The 17,590-nt window shown below is 40.5% G+C and overlaps 1 pseudogene; it reads left to right on the top strand.

The window, feature by feature from the left end:
* The first annotated feature begins 417 nt into the window (after positions 1-417).
* Positions 418-1,421, top strand: LOC136130171 (E3 ubiquitin-protein ligase RNFT1 pseudogene; annotated as a pseudogene).
* Positions 1,422-17,590: the final 16,169 nt, after the last annotated feature.

The raw sequence follows: 17,590 nt of genomic DNA, 5'->3' as shown, positions 1-17,590 counted from the left end.
AAGCTGTATGATAGCTGTTAGACCCCGAACACAAAAGCCTATTAAAATCCAGCTTTCCTGCTGCCATTGGCCTAACCAAAGTTACTTGTGGTGAGGTTTGAGGGTGTTGGCCCTGACTGAAGGGGTATGACAGCATCTCCCACTGTCCCTGACACAATTGTGAGGCCTCTGTTCACTCAACATCATGAGAGGAAACACAGACCTGATGCAAAGAAATTTGGATCAGAGAAAACATATTCCAGGGCCACACCAGTCATCCAGGAACTGCAGGCAGCGAGGCTGCCTCAGCCTCCCAAAATGCCCGAGCAACAAGATGGATGGGAGAAGGGCCTTGCCTTCATTCTGGATATGTTCGTATCAGGATAAACTCCATGCCTAAAGGATGTGCTGAAAATCCAAGCTCCAGAAATATGTGGAATGTTTCTTGGAACTGGGCCGCTAACAACTTTCAACTGTGCAAACAAAAGCATTGTAAATCAGGCTTTTCTAAGAAAAAGGTGCTCAAACATTCAGTAAGCTTGGTTACTAGTATTCTTAGAAGGAATTTCTGTTCTTTCATTCTCAGTCACTTTATTACAAGTTAATCTTTTTAAATCCTACTTTGGATCATTCAAGCTTCTCAGAAGTACTTTGGATTATTAGAATTACAGACTTCATTTTGAAATTGCTTTTCATAGGCTCAAAAAATCTTATTATAATAGTGCCTTCTTTCATCCTGCTTTTTAAATCCAAGGGTTACTGGTGTATGCTCTTAGAAGAATTATGTCAGTTTTACTGAATTTTGTTTCCATATCAGTTTTGGTTTCATTACCTTATTTGCTTCAGGGAGTTTAATAATACAATTAGCTAGATTCTTGGGATATTACTGTCTTTATTCTACCTCATTTTATAGCTTTTGGGTTTTTTTGGAAATCTGAGAACTTTCAGATAGGTTTTGTGATTTTTTTTTTTTTTTTTTTTTTGCGGTACGCAGCCCTCTCACTGTTGTGGCCTCTCCCGTTGCGGAGCACAGGCTCCGGACGCACAGGCTCAGCGGCCAGGGCTCACGGGCCCAGCCACTCCGCGGCATGTGGGATCTTCCCAGACTGGGGCACGAACCCGTGTCCCCTGCATCGGCAGGCGGGCTCTCAACCACTGCGCCACCAGGGAAGCCCTTGTGAATATTTTTTACACAGCCAAGTTACAGAGTGACTTATTTAGATGTGGATGATATTTGTTCAGTATGTCAAGCTGAATTTCAGAAAATTATTCTTCCCATCAGTCAGCATGTTTTTCTGAAGAACGCATTCATTGCCTTATGGTTTTACAGAGGGAATATATGTCCACTGTGCAGAACTGTGATTTCAGACCTTAGAAACAGATGGAAAGATGGGGCTGCCTCCTCGTACCTTCAAATACAATTAAGTCCTATGGACTATTAAAAAAACTAATTTCATTTGGTTACAATGACTATTAGTAGATCCATTCAGATGGATTTCAGTACTAAAAATTAAGAAAAATGTTTCCAAACACTTTTAGAATACCAGAACAAGATTTAAGCACGTTTTAATTCTTTTAATTTAAATAAGTGAAAGAACACTGCTTTTGAAAATATAATAGTCAACCTAATGTGTATATCAACAATATTTCTTCAATCCTAATTACTTGACATATGATTGTGATGTAAAATTGTAAATGCGTTCTCTTGTTAATTTTACCAAAAACAGCAACTGGATAACTAACTATAACTAGTTGTTTTAGAGGAATTCGGGTATTCTTTTCTGACATTGTTTCAGAATAAAGAATATTTTTCATAATATTTTAAGATATATCTTTATCCAAAATCTCAAAAATTTTTTAATTTTCATAAAATTTGTATTTTTAAATGAAAGTTCCATATGCTATATTCTACCTGCAACCATTAGATTTTCTAAGTGCATATTAATTTACTGAGGATGATGTATTTTAATATTGTATTACTCTTTGTAATATGATTAACAATCAATAAGAATTAATCATTTAAATTATTCCAAAACCTCAGTGTTGTTACAAAGTTACATTAATGGTGTGGCCGCCACCCAAACCTATTGTCCTCAAGGTAAACACCATTAAACTGAAAAAGAAGGGCATGGGGGCAAAGAAACAAATAAATAAGACTTGAGAACAACATCTAAGCAAAACTTTGAATATATTTACTGGCACGTGGAACTGGCTAGAAGCTAACAGATCAAAAACCTTCTAAATTTTTGGGTGAACTGCACTGCCAAATAAACATGATCTCAACCTGAAAAAGCCTGTGGCCATTTGAACATTAAAACCATCTCAGGACCTCATGCTTGCACAAGCAGAAAGCAGGCTGTGAAAGTTGTACAGCCCTCATGAAGAATAAACTCCCCAATGTCCTCTTCAGGTGCAGCCATGGAATATAGGACGTGGAAGACCCACCCAGAGGATGGACCAAGTGGACAAGGGAGTTCCAAGAGGAGAACAGAATCAGAATCTAAACAAGGACCTTCCCCACCCACAGGGCAGGAGACCTTCCTGAACCTGCTCAGCAGGATATCATGTGCACCAGCAACTAATAACTATCTTCCATTCTTTTGTTTTCCAAGAGAGATTTTATTGTAGTTATCCCTTCTCTCATCCACCATATATTGAGTGGGAGAAGGGAGGAACAACTTATCTTTTTATTCACAGATCTCCACAAGGAGCCCCATCCAGACACCACAGACATCATCTGAAGATCCTAAACTTTGTACTGCTACATTGACTTCGTGTGTCTTGGAGTTGCCGCCTGTGGAAAAAGAAGGTGTTCTACAAAAGGAAGAAAGAATAGGATAGGAAATTTGTGACCAGAAGGAAAGACTGTGGAGGATACTGGTTAGTAAGTCACCAAAAACTACTTCCTTTTTCTCCTGGGCACACTGCTAGATTACACTTCCCAGTCTCCTTTATGGATAGACATGGCCCTGTGTCAGTTCTGACCAATGAAACGTGACATCCGTTGCTTCCAGGCCTGGTCCACTTAGCTCTTGATTCATGACCCTACATGGCCTTTGCCTTCCAGCTGGCTAGACTGGAGATGACTAGGACAACCTTGAGAGTCATGACGTGAAGATGGAGCAGCCACGGGATAGAGGAAACCTGTCTCCCTGAAACATGTGGAGAAAGGCCACCCTCCAGGAGTGACTGTATTGTACTATTATCTGAGCAAAACATAAATATTCTTTAATCATACTAAGTTCCCGAGGCGTAGGAGTTTATCTGTTACAGTCACTAATGTATGCACAGCAGAGGGAACAGCACAGGCAAAGATAGGATTGAAATAGATGACATAGCCTGAGAAGGGTGAGGAGTTCCCTCTGGCTGAAATGTAGACACCGGGGGGGAGAGTTGCAGAGGGTGAGCTTAAAAGGGTTAGCTAGAGTAAATGCTGCCAGTAATCTGCCTTTTCTGAGGCAATTGAGAATCCAAATCTTTTACACACTGTTGCCCCCCAAAATTGAGAACATGAAATGTAATCACCAAGCTGACAACAGCTTTTGCAGTCTGTTAAAGCTACAACTCATACCAAAATGGATCCTGCTGAATTCAGTAAGAAAATCGAGACTCAATAACCTTGAGAGGAAAAAGTCAATTTTTAAATCTTTATGAAACCGTGTGTGTGTGCTCACACATGCACGCACACACACATACATGCACGTGTGTGGTGTGTTTTCAAGTAATGAATGATATTCACGCAACAAAACGAGGTTGGCTTCAATTAATGTCACATTTTCCAAGCTCCTTCCATGTGGCAAGTGTCCGACTAGGTGTCTATGACAGGAAGATAAATAAATGACTTACCGGGACTTGGAATCACTCACAGACTAACACAATTGGTAGGCACGTAAACAGATTAACCAGGATACATGAGGACACACGCTATTATAAAAACAGGACCCACTAGAACTACAAGGGTTAGGGAAGAATCATGGGCAACTGAACTTCCTTAGCCTGATACTGAAGATGCTTCTTGATCGGACCCAAGCTACCTTTGCAGGCTGAAATATCACTACATTTCTTCACACAATTAGTTGCTCTCACACCCATACTCCACTTTTCCACCTCCATGCCTTGCCTTCTGCCTCAAATTCTCTCTGACCCACGGCTGGTCACTGTTTAAGGTGCTAATAAGATTCCACTCATAAAATCTTCCCTGGTCCCAGTGCAGTGGGCTCTCCCTTCTCCCATCAGCTCTCTCTGCCTCGGTAACTTACCACTCTCTGTTGTGCATAATAGCTATTTACTGACTTCCTGGTCTTGTCTGTGGAGACTAAACTGTAAACCCTCTGAGGACCAGGAATATTTCTAGTCCTTTTTTATACTCCCAGTACCAGGTATAGCACTTTGTATGTACCTAGTGAATGTTCAATAGATATTTTCTGAATATTAAAATTTTAAACCCAAAACTCACTCCCTGCTGACTCTACACACGCCAGTAGTCACTGTACTCTTTGGTCCAGAGCTTAAATGTTGAGTGATATATGATGTTTTCTCATGAGAGGAAGGTAATTTTGTAAGAGGATTCAGTGATAAGGAACAAGAAAATAAAAATAGTGCCTACTTATTTCACAAAAATTAAGACAGTTCAATAGACAATAGCTTACTGATTAGAAAGACTGAATGTAAACTTTTCTTTACTGCAAAAAAATCTTTTCTGGAAGAATCTCTATTAACTTGTAAAATATCATGTTCAGGAGAAGCTTCAAGATGGCAGAAGAGTAACACATGGAGATCACCTTCCTCCCCACAAATACATCAGAAATCCATCTACATGTGGAACAACTCCTACAGAACACCTACTGAACGCTGGCAGAAGACCTCAGACCTCACAAAAGGCAAGAAACTCCCCAAGTACATGGGGAACAGACACCCTCAGGCGACCTACACGCAGAGGTGGAGTTAAATCCAAAGCTGAACCCCAGGAGCTGTGCGAAAAAAGAAAAGAAGGAAATTTCTCCCAGCAGCCTCAGGAGCAGTGGATTAAATCTCCACAGTCAACTTGATGTACCCTGCATCTGTGGAATACCTGAATAGACAACGAATCATCCCAAAGTGAGGAGGTGGACATTGGGACCAACGATATATTTTTTTTTCCCTTTTTCTCTTTTTGTGAGTGTGTATGTGTATGCTTCTGTGTGTGATTTTGTATGAATAGATTTGCTTTTACCATTTATCCCAGGATTCAGTCTCTCCATTTATTTGTTTGTTTGTTTGTTTTAGTATAGTTTTAGCTCTTGTTATCGGTGGATTTGTTTTTTGGCTTGGTTGCTCTCTTCTTTCCTTTTTTTTATTTTTTAAATTTTTTTAATAATTATTTTTTATATTAATAAATTTATTTTATCTTATTTTATTTCATTTTATTCTATTATATTTTGTTTTTTCTTCTTTCTTTCTTTCCTTCTTTCTATTTATCTCCCTTTTATTCTGAGCCATAGGGATGACAGGCTCTTGGTGCTCCAGCCAGGCATCAGGGCTGTGCCTCTGAGGTGGTAGAGCCAAGTTCAGGACACCGGTCCACCAGAGACCTCCCAGCTGCACCTAATAGCAAATGGCGAAAATTTCCCAGAGATCTCCATCAACGCCAAGACCCAGCTCCACTCAACGACCAGCAAGCTACAGTGCAAGACATCCTATGCCAAACAACTAGCGAGACAGGAACACAGCCCCACCCATTAGCAGACAGGCTGCCTAAAATCATAATAAGGTCACAGAAACCGCAAAACACACCACCAGACATGGACCTGCCCACCAGAAAGACAAGATCCAGCCTCATCCACCAGAACACAGGCACTAGTCCCCTCCAACAGGAAGCCTACACAACCCACTGAACCAACGTTACCCACTGGAGGCAGACACCAAAAACAATGGGAACTACAAACCTGCAGCATGCTAAAAGGAGACCCTAAACACAGTAAGTCAAGCAAAATGAGAAGACAGAAAAACACACAGCAGAAGAAGGAGCAAGGTAAAAACCCACCAGCCCTAACAAATGAAGAGGAAATAGGCAGTCTACCAGAAAAAGAATTAGAAAAATGATAGTAAAGATGATCCAAAATCTTGGAAAGAGAAGAGACAAAATGCAAGAAACATTTAAAAAGGACCTAGAAGAACTAAATAGCAAACAAATAGTGATGAACAACACAATAAATGAAATTAAAACTTATCTAGAAGGGATCAATAGCAGAATAACTGAGGCAGAAGAACGGATAAGTGACCTGGAAGATAAAATAATGGAAATAACTACTGCAGAGCAGAATAAAAAAAAAAGAATGAAAAGAACTGAGGACAGTCACAGAGACCTCTGGGACAACATTAAACACATCAACATTCAAATTATAGGGGTCCCAGAAGAAGAAGAGAAAAAGAAAGGAACTGAGAAAATATTTGAAGAGATTATAGTTGAAAACTTCCCTAATATGGGAAAAGAAATAGGTAATCAAGTCCAGGAAGTACAGAGAGTCCAATACAGGATAAATGCAAGGAGAAACATGCCAAGACACGTATTAATCAAACTGTCAAAAATTAAATACAAAGAAAAAATATTAAAAGCAGCAAAGGAAAAACAACAAATAACATACAAGGGAATCCCCATAAGGTTAACAGCTGATCTTTCAGCAGAAACTCTGCAAGCCTGAAGGGAGTGGCAGGACATATTTAAAGTGATGAAAGGGAAATCCTACAACCAAGATTACTCTACCCACCAAGGATCTCATTCAGATTTGATGGAGAAATTAAAACCTTTACAGACAAGCAAAAGCTAAGAGAATTCAGCACCACCAAACCAGCTTTACAGCAAATGCTAAAGGAACTTCTCTAGGCAGGAAACACAAGAGAAGGAAAAGACCTACAATAACAAACCCAAAACAATTAAGAGAATGGTAATAGGAACATACATGTTGATAACTACCTTAAATATAAGTGGATTAAATGCTCCAACCAAAAGACACAGACTGGCTGAAGGGATACAAAAATAAGACCCGTGGGTTTCCCTGGGTGTGCAGTGGTTGAGAGCCCGTCTGCCGATGCAGGGGACACGGGTTCATGCCCCGGTCCAAGAAGATCCCACATGCCGCGGAGTGGCTGGGCCCGTGAACCATGGCTGCTAAGCCTGCGCATCCGGAGCCTGTGCTCTGCAATGGGAGAGGCCACAACAGTGAGAGGCCCACGTATCACAAAAAAAAAATAAAATAAAATAAGACCTGTATATATGCTGTCTACAGGAGGCTCACTTCAGACCTAGGGACACATACAGACTGGGAGTGAGGGGATGGAAAAAGATATTCCATGCAAATGGAAATCAAAAGAAAGCTGGAGTAGCAATTCTCATATCAGACAAAATAGAATTAAAAACAAAGACTATTACAAGAGACAAAGAAGGGTACTACATAATGATCAAGGGATCAATACAAGAAGAAGATATAACAATTGTAAATATTTATGCACCCAACATAGGAGCACCTCAATACATAAGGCAAATACTAACAGCCATAAAATGGGAAATCGACAGTAACACAATCATAGCAGGGGACTTTAACACCCCACTTTCATCAGTGGACAGATCATCCAAAAGGAAAATAAATAAGGAAAAAAAACTTTAAATGACACATTAAAAAAGATGGACTTAATTGATATTTATATGACATTCCATCCAAAAACAACAGAATACACTTTTGTCTCAAGTGCTCATGGAACAGTCTCCAGGATAGTTCATATCTTGGGTCACAAATCAAGCCTTGGTAAATTTTAAAAAATTGAAATCATATCAAGTATCTTTTCTGACCACAACGCTATGAGATAGATATCAATTACAGGAAAAAATCTGTAAAAAATACAAACACATGGAGGCTAAATAATATGTTACTAAATAAACAAGAGATCACTGAAGAAATCGAAGAGGAAATCAAAAAATACCTAGAAACAAATTACAATGAAAACACGACGACTGAAAACCTATGGGGATGCAGCAAAAGCAGTTCTACGAGAGAAGTTTACAGCAACACAATCCTACCTTAAAAAACAAGAAACACCTCAAATAAACAACCTGACCTTACACCTAAAGCAATTAGAGAAAGAAGAACAAAAAAAAAAAAACCAAAGTTAGCCGAAGGAAAGAAATCATAATGGTCAGATCAGAAATAAATGAAAAAGAAATGAAGGAAACGATAGCAAAGATCAATAAAATTAAAAGCTGGTTCTGGGGCGTCCGGGAAGATGGCGGCAGAGTAAGACATGGAGATCACCTTCCTCCCCACAGATACACCAGAAATACATCTACACGTGGAACAACTCCTACAGAACACCTACTGAACGCTGGCAGAAGATCTCAGACCTCCCAAAAGGCAAGAAACCCCCCACGTAACTGGGTAGGGCAAAAGAAAAAAGAATAAACAGAGACAAAAGGATAGGGACGGGACCTGCACCAGTGGGAGGGAGCTGTGAAGGAGGAAAGTTTTCCACACACTAGGAAGCCCTTTCGCGGGTGGAGACTGCGGGTGGCGGAGGGGGAAAGCTTCAGGGCCGCGGAGGAGAGCACAGCAACAGGGGTACAGAGGGCAAAGCAGAGAGATTCCCGCACAGAGGATCAGGGCCGACCGATACTCACCAGCCCGAGAGGCTTGTCTGCTCACCCGCCGGGGTAGGCGGGGCAGGGAGTTGAGGCTCGGGCTTCCTTCGGAGCTGGTGTTGGTGGGGTTGGCAGCGTGAAAACAGCCTGCAGGGGGTTAGTGCGCCAGGGCTAGCCGGGAGGGAGTCCGGGGAAAAGTCTGGACCTGCCGAAGAGGCAGGAGACTTTTTCTTCCTTCTTTGTTTCCTGGTGCGTAAGGAGAGGGGATTAAGAGCGCTGCTTAAAGGAGCTCCAGAGAAGGGCGCGAGCCGCGGCTAAAAGCGCGGACCCCAGAGACAGGCATGAGACGCTAAGGCTGCTGCTGCCACCACCAAGAAGCCTGTGTGCGAGCACAGGTCACTATCCACACTCCCCTTCCAGGGAGCCTGTGCAGCCCGCCACTGCCAGGGTCCCGGGATCCAGGAACAACTTCCCAGGGAGAACGCATGGCGCACCTCAGGCTGGTGCAACGTCACGCCGGCCTCTGCCGCCACACACTTGCCCGGCACTCCGTGCCCCTCCCTCCCCCGCGGCCTGAGTGAGCCAGAGCCCCCGAATCAGCGGCTCCTTTAACCCCGTCCTGTCTGAGCGAAGAACAGAGGCCCTCCGGCAACCTACACGCAGAGGCGGGGCCACATCCAAAGCTGAGCCCCTGGGAGCTGTGAGAACAAAGAAGAGAAAGGGAAATCTCTCCCAGCAGCCTCAGAAGCAGTGGATTAAACTCCACAATCAACTTGATGTACCCTGCGTCTATGGAATACATGAATAGACAACGAATCATCCCAAATTAAGGAGGTGGACTTTGGGAGCAAGATTTGATTTTTTTCCCTTTTTCCTCTTTTTGTGAGTGTGTATGTGTATGCTTCTGTGTGAGATTTTGTCTGTATAGCTTTGCTTCCACCATTGGTCCTAGGGTTATATCCGTCCGTTTTTTTTGTTTTTTTTTTTTTAATTTTCTTTCTTAATAATTATTTTTTATTTTAATAACTATATATTTTATCTTACTTTATTTTACTTTATCTTGTTTCTTTCTTTTTTTTCCTTCCTTCCCTCCTTCCTTCCTTCCTTCCTTCCTCCCTCCTTCCCACCCTGCTTTATTTTCTTCTTTCTTTCTTTCTTTCTTTCTTTCTTTCTACTTCTACTGATTCTTTCTTTCTACTTTTTCTCCCTTTTATTCTGAGCTGTGTGGATGAAAGGCTCTTGGTGCTGCAGCCAGGAGTCAATGCTGTGTCTCTGAAGTGGGAGAGCCAACTTCAGGACACTTGTCCACAAGAGACCTCCCAGCTCCACATAGTATCAAACGGGGAAAATCTCCCAAAGATCTCCATCTCAACACCAGCACCCAGCTTCACTCAACGACCAGCAAGCTACAGTGCTGGACATCCTATGCCAAACAACTAGCAAGACAAGAACACAACCCCACCCATTAGGAGAGAGGCTGCCTAAAATCATAATAAGTCCACAGACACCGCAAAACACACCACCAGACATGGACCAGCCCACCAGAAAGACAAGATCCAGCCTCATCCACCAGAACACAGGCACTAGTCCCCTCAACCAGGAAGCTTACACAATCCACTGAACCAACCTTAGCCAATGGGGACAGACACCAAAAACAACAGGAACTACAAACCTGCAGCATGCTAAAAGGAGACCCTAAACACAGTAAGATAAGCAAAATGAGAAGACAGAAAAACACACAGCAGATGAAGGAACAAGATAAAAACCCTCCAGACCTAACAAATGAAGAGGAAATAGGCAGTCTACCTGAAAAAGAATTCAGAATAATGATGGTAAAGATGATCCAAAATCTTGGAAATAGAATAGATAAAATGCAAGAAACATTTAACAAGAACCTAGAAGAACTAAAGATGAAACAAATAATGATGAGCAACACAATAAATGAAATTTAAAATACTCTAGAGGGGATCAATAGCAGAATAACTGAGGCAGAAGAACGGATAAGTGACCTGGAAGATAAAATAATGGAAATAACTACTGCAGAGCAGAATAAAGAAAAAAGAATGAAAAGAACTGAGGACAGTCTCAGAGACATCTGGGACATCATTAAACACACCAACGTTCGAATTATAGGGGTTCCAGAAGAAGAAGAGAAAAAGAAAGGGACTGAGATAATATTTGAAGAGATTATAGTTGAAAACTTCCCTAATATGGGAAAGGAAATATTTAATCAAGTCCAGGAAGCACAGAGACTCCCATACAGGATAAATCCAAGGAGAAATATGCCAAGACACATATTAATCAAACTGTCAAAAAGTAAATACAAAGAAAACGTACTAAAAGCAGCAAGGGAAAAACAACAAATAACACACAAGGGAATCCCCATAAGGTTAACAACTGATCTTTCAGCAGAAACTCTGCAAGCCAGAAGGTACTGGCAGGACATATTTAAAGTGATGAAGGAGAAAAACCTGCAACCAAGATTACTCTACCCAGCAAGGATGTCATTCAGATTTGATGGAGAAATTAAAACCTCTACAGACAAGCAAAAGCTGAGAGAGTTCAGCACCATCAAACCAACTGCTAAAGGAACTTCTCTAGGCAAGAAACACAAGAGAAGGAAAAGACCTACAATAACGAACCCAAAACAATTAAGAAAATGGGAATAGGAACATACATATCAATAATTACCTTAAATGTAAATGGACTAACTTCTCCCACCAAAAGACACAGATTGGCTGAATGGATACAAAAACAAGACACAGAAATAAGTGAAAAACAAATGAAGGAAACGATAGCAAAGCTCAGTAAAACTAAAAGGTGGTTCTTTGAGAAGATAAACAAAATTGATAAACCATTAGCCAGACTCATCAAGAAAAAAAGGGAGAAGACTCAAATCAATAGAATTAGAAATGAAAAAGGAGAAGTAACAACTGACACTGCAGAAATACAAAAGATCATGAGAGATTACTACAAGCAACTCTATGCCAATAAAATGGATAACCTGAAAGAAATGGACAAATTCTTAGAAATGCACAACCTTCCAAGACTGAATCAGGAAGAAATAGAAAATATGAACAGACAATCACAAGCACTGAAATTGAAACTGTGATTAAAAATCTTCCAACAAACAAAAGCCCAGGACCAGATGGCTTCACAGGCGAATTCTATCAAACATTTAGAGAAGAGCTAACACCTATCCTTCTCAAACTCTTCCAAAATACAGCAGAGGGAGGAACACTCCCAAACTCATTCCACAAGGACACCATCACCCTGATACCAAAACCAGACAAGGATGTCACAAAGAAAGAAAACTACAGGCCAATATCACTGATGAACATAGATGCAAAAATCCTCAACAAAATACTATCAAACAGAATCGAACAGCACATTAAAAGGATCATACACCATGATCAAGTGGGGTTTATCCCAGGAATGCAAGGATTCTTCAATATATGCAAATCAAGCAATGTGATACACCATGTTAACAAACTGAAGGAGGAAAAACAAATGATCATCTCAATAGATGCAGAGAAAGCTTTCAACAAAATTAAACACCAATTAATGATAAAAACCCTCTAGAAAGTAGGCATAGAGGGAATTTACCTCAACATAATAAAGGCCATATATGACAAACCCACAGCCAACATCATCCTCAATGTTGAAAAACTGAAACCATTTCCACTAAGATCAGGAACAAGACAATGTTGCCCATTCTCACCAGTATTATTCAACATAGTTTTGGAAGTCTTAGCCACAGCAATCAGAGAAGAAAAAGAAATAAAAGGAATCCAAATCGGAAAAGAAGTAAAGCTGTCACTGTTTGCAGATGACATGATAATATACTTAGAGAATCCTAAAGATGCTTCCAGAAAACTACTAGAGTTAATCAATGAATTTGGTAAAGTAGCAGGATACAATATTAACACACAGAAATCTCTTGCATTCTTATACACTAATGATGGAAAATCTGAAAGTGAAATTGAGGCAACACTCCCATTTGCCACTGCAAGAAAAAGAATAAAATACCTAGTAATACACCTACCCAAGGAAACAAAAGACCTTTTGGGTTTTTTTATAAGAACATTAAAAGACACTGATAAAAGAAATTAAGGATGATACAAATAGATGGAGATATATACCATGTTCTTGGATTGGAAGTATCAACATTGTGAAAATGACTATACTACCCAAAGCAATTTACAGATTCAGTGCAATCCCTATCAAATTACCAATGGCATATTTTACAGGACTAGAACAAAACATTTCACAATATATATGGCAACACAAAAGACCCCGAATAGCCAAAGCAAACTTGAGAATGAAAAACGGAGCTGGAGGAATCAGGCTCCCTGACTTCAGACTACACTACAAAGCTACAGTAATCAAGACAGTATGGTACTGGCACAAAAACAGAAATATACATCAATGGAACAGGATAGAAAGCCCAGAGATAAACCCATATGGTCACCTTATCTTTGATAAAGGAGGCAAGAATACACAATGGAGAAAAGACAGCCTCTTCAATAAGTTGTGCTGGGAAAACTGGACAGCTACATGTAGAGAATGAAATTAGAACACTCCCTAACACCATACACAAAAATAAACTCAAAATGGATTAAAGACCTAAATGTAAGGCCAGACATTATCAAAGTCTTAGAGGAAAACATAGGCAGAACACTCTATAACATAAATCACAGCAAGATCCTTTTTGACCCACCTCCTAGAGAAATGGAAATAAAAATAAACAAATGGGACCTAACGAAACTTCAAAGCTTTTGCACAGCAAAGGGAACCATAAACAAGATGAAAAGACAACCCTCAGAATGGGAGAAAATATTTGCAAATGAAACAACTGACAAAGGATTAATCTCCAAAATTTACAAGCACCTCATGCAGCTCAATATCAAAAAGCAAATAATCCAATCCTAAAATGGGCAGAAGACATAAATAGACATTTCTCCAAAGAAGACATACAGATTGCCAACAAATACATGAAAGAATGCTCAACATCATTAATCATTATAGAAATGCAAATCAAAACTACAATGAGATATCATCTCACACCAGTCAGAATAGCCATCATCAAAAAATCTACAAACAATAAATGCTGGAGAGGGTGTGGAGAAAAGGAAACCCTCTTGCACTGTTGGTGGGAATGTAAATTGAAACAGCCACTATGGAGAACAGTATGGAGGTTCCTTAAAAAACTAAAAATAGAACTACCATAGGACACAGCAATCCCACTACTGGGCATATACCCTGAGAAAACCATAATTCAAAAAGAGTCATGTACCACTATGTTCATTGCAGCTCTATTCACAATAGCCAGGACATGGAATCAACCTAAGTGTCCATCGACAGATGAATGGATAAAGAAGATTTGGTACATATATACAATGGAATATTACTCATCCATAAAAAGAAACAAGGGCTTCCCTGGTGGCGCAGTGGTTGAGAGTCTGCCTGCCGATGCAGGGGACACGGGTTCGTGCCCCAGTTTGGGAAGATCCCACATGCCGCGGAGCGGCTGGGCCTGTGAGCCATGGCCGCTGAGCCTGTGCGTCCGGAGCCTGTGCTCCCCAGCGGGAGAGGCCACAACAGTGAGAGGCCCGCGTACTGCAAAAAAAAAAAAAAAAAAAAAAAAAAAAGAAACAAAATTGAGTTATTTGTAGTGACGTGGATGGACCTAGAGTCTGTCATACAGAGTTCAGTAAGTCAGAAAGAGAAAAACAAATATCGTATGCTAACACATGTATATGGAATCTAAAAAAAAAAAAAAAAAGTCATGAAGAACCTGGGGGCAAGATGGGAACAAAGACGCAGACTTACTAGAGAACGGAATTGAGGGCACAGGGAGGGGGAAGGGTAAGCTGGGACAAAGTGAGAGAGTGGCTTGGACATATATACACTAACAAATGTAAAACCGATAGCTATTGGGAGGCAGCTGCATAGCACAGGGAGATCAGCTCTGTGCTTTGTGACCACCTAGAGGGGTGGGATAGGGAGGGTGGGAGGGAGGGAGTCACAAGAGGAAAGAGATATGGGCATATATGTATATGTATAACTGATACACTTTGTTATAAAGCAGAAACTAACACAACATTGTAAAGCAATTATACTCCAGTAAAGATGTATATATATATATATATATATATATATATATATATATCATGTTCAGCATTTACCCTCAAACAATCAGAAAGGAGAAAATGGGCAGCCGCCACCCTTTCGAATATCAGTACTATTAGCAAATGATATTGACATAAGGGCAGGTAGGTGAGGAGAAAATATTGACTATAAGCTTCCCACATCGGTGGCATAAGAGAGCTGGAAGCTAAAACATGGGGCCAAATCAGTGTTATTCAGTATGGAATGGTCAAAGCCCAAAGTAGAAAAGATCAATATCTATAAAATATTGACGTATACTGAATGTGTTTACTAAGATCTGGAATATAATAAAGGAGATGTATGCTTAAAGCTTAAGTGGGGAACAATTTAGGATAAAGGGAAATATGTATGTAAACAAGTTCTTTTTAACTGGGGTAAACTTTAGGTTTTTGTTAACAAGAGCAGACAAGAATGAAAATATAAATAAATCCATGGATAACACTTCCACAAAGTTAATTAATAGTAGAGAGATTTTTGTGGAAGTAGTCCCCGATCTGCCGGGTTCTGGAGCCCCTTGACCACTGTAATTATTTTAAGGAGAACTTAAAAACACATAGCACACCTTGCTTGTGGATATGCCTAACACATACATACTACCATTTGACACAAACACGTAGATATTTTACTGATGAGTAACAGAATGTAAGACAGGTTGGAGAAGCCAGGCAGGCTGATCTAGCTTCTCGCATGGGAAGGGTTGTCAGAAGGACAGAGAGGACTCTGCTCATCGGGGGTGCACATGATCAATGGGAGGGATCATGGCAGGAGCATGGGCTTTGAAAAGCCCTGAGCAGAAAAGAGAGGTGGATAGAGTCAGCATGCTGGCATAGGCTGCATGGTGAACAATGGGACCTTTCAGATCTTCAGAAAATTACCACATTCATAAAATGCTGTGTATGGTTAATTTTTTGTGTGAAATGGTTAAGGGGCTGAGCTTCTAGATTTGGCCCAGGGCTCATCTGAAACAGCAAAAAAAAAAAAAAAAAAAAAAAAAGTGAGAGTAAAGGAAAGCATGAGGAATTAAAGAGTGGGAAACTCAAGGAAAGATGAGTAGTGGGACTTCCCTGGTGGTGCAGTGGTTAAGAATCCGTCTGCCAATGCAGGGCACATGGGTTTGATCCCTGGTCCGGGAAGATCCCACACGCTGCGGAGCAACTAAGCCCATGTGCCACCTACTGAGCTTGCCCTCTAGAGCCTGCGAGCCACAACTACTGAAGCCCACTCGCCCTAGAGCCCACACACCACAACTACTGAGCCCATGCACCGCAACTACTGAAGCCCGCCCGCCTAGAGCCCATACTCCACAACAAGAGAAGCCACCGCAATGGGAAGCCCATGCACTGCAATGAAGAGTAGTCCCCGCTCGCCGCATCTAGAGAGAAAGCCTGCGTGCAGCAACGAAGACCCAACGCGGCCCCAAAAAAAAAGGAAACATGAGTAGCACTTTGCCTGTTACAGGCCCTGGAAATGGAGCTCAAGCTTAATTTAATCTGATTTTCAGGGGACCTTGGGCAGTATCTGAGTTTCTTATATAAATTCACTTAAAAGTGTTCCTGAATACTTAGAAGCTTTTTGTCATTGTGAGTTTCAATTGATGGAATAATGCAGGGGAAAAAAAGTTTTATATTAAAAAAAGTCAATCTTCATACTACAAGAGTTCAGAACCACTATTTTCAGAGCAGTTATGACTGGTGTCAATATGAACATGAATTTGTTAGCTTCATCAGAGAGGAAAGGCTGAACTGGATCCACTGCAGACTGTGAAATGCCACGGAAGCCATGGTCTTCTCCGAAAGCATCTACAGACTGACCGCATGCTGGCCCCACATGCTATGGACAAATAGAAATATTGGTCACGAGGAGGGCCCTGAATGGATATAAATGATCAGAGCTTTCATCAAAGCTTCTGCTTTCCTTTTCTCCCTTTATCTCATTTAATCCTCACAACAACCCTACATGGAAGTTAATATTATCTTGATATTAAATATGGAGAAACTGAGCCACAGAACTGACCGAGTTCACACAGCTAGTAAATAGCAGAGGCAGAGTCCAAAACTATTTATTTGACTGTGAAGCCTATGAGGATAATGATTAATAAATCAATTAATCAACTACTTTTTGAGCATCTATACTGTGCAAAGATTAAAATAAGTATATTGTTAGCAAATGTTATGTACATTATTAGTCAGCATTCTCCAAAGAAACAGAACCAATAGGATGTGTGTGTATGTATATAAAGAGATTTATTATAGGAGTTGCTTACATGAGTACGGAGGCTGGTAAGTCCAGATCTGCAGTGTAGACTGGCAGGCTTGAGACCCAGGAGAAATGATGCTGCAGCTCTAGCCTGAAGACCAGCAAGCACAGGCCCAGGAAAGCTGATGGTACAGAAGAAGTCCGAAGACAGTCTGCTGATGACTTTTTCTCTTACTTGGTTGAGGGTTGGTCTTTTTGTTCTATTCATGCCTTCCACTGATTGGATAATGCCCACTCACATTATAGAGGGCAATATGCTTCATTCAACCCATTAAAATGTTAATCTCATCCAAAAACACCCTCACGGAAATGCCCAAAATAATGTTTGACCAAATATTTGGGCACCCTATAGTCTAGTCAAGTTGACACATAAAATTAACCATCACAATTATATTTAAAATGAGTCTCTCTCTCTCAATACTTTCTTACAGTAACTTTATAATTTATATACTTCACTAGTCTGGGATTTAATACAAGTACATTTTAGTCTCAAATACTTAAGAACCCACAATTCCCTTTATAGCAATTAGGGATATCATTTACATTTGTATCTCTTACTTTTAAACTTTAAATTAG

Source organism: Phocoena phocoena, chromosome 1, assembly GCF_963924675.1.
Source record: "Phocoena phocoena chromosome 1, mPhoPho1.1, whole genome shotgun sequence".
NCBI lineage: Eukaryota > Metazoa > Chordata > Mammalia > Artiodactyla > Phocoenidae > Phocoena > Phocoena phocoena.
This window is presented reverse-complemented; position numbering and strand designations above follow the sequence as displayed.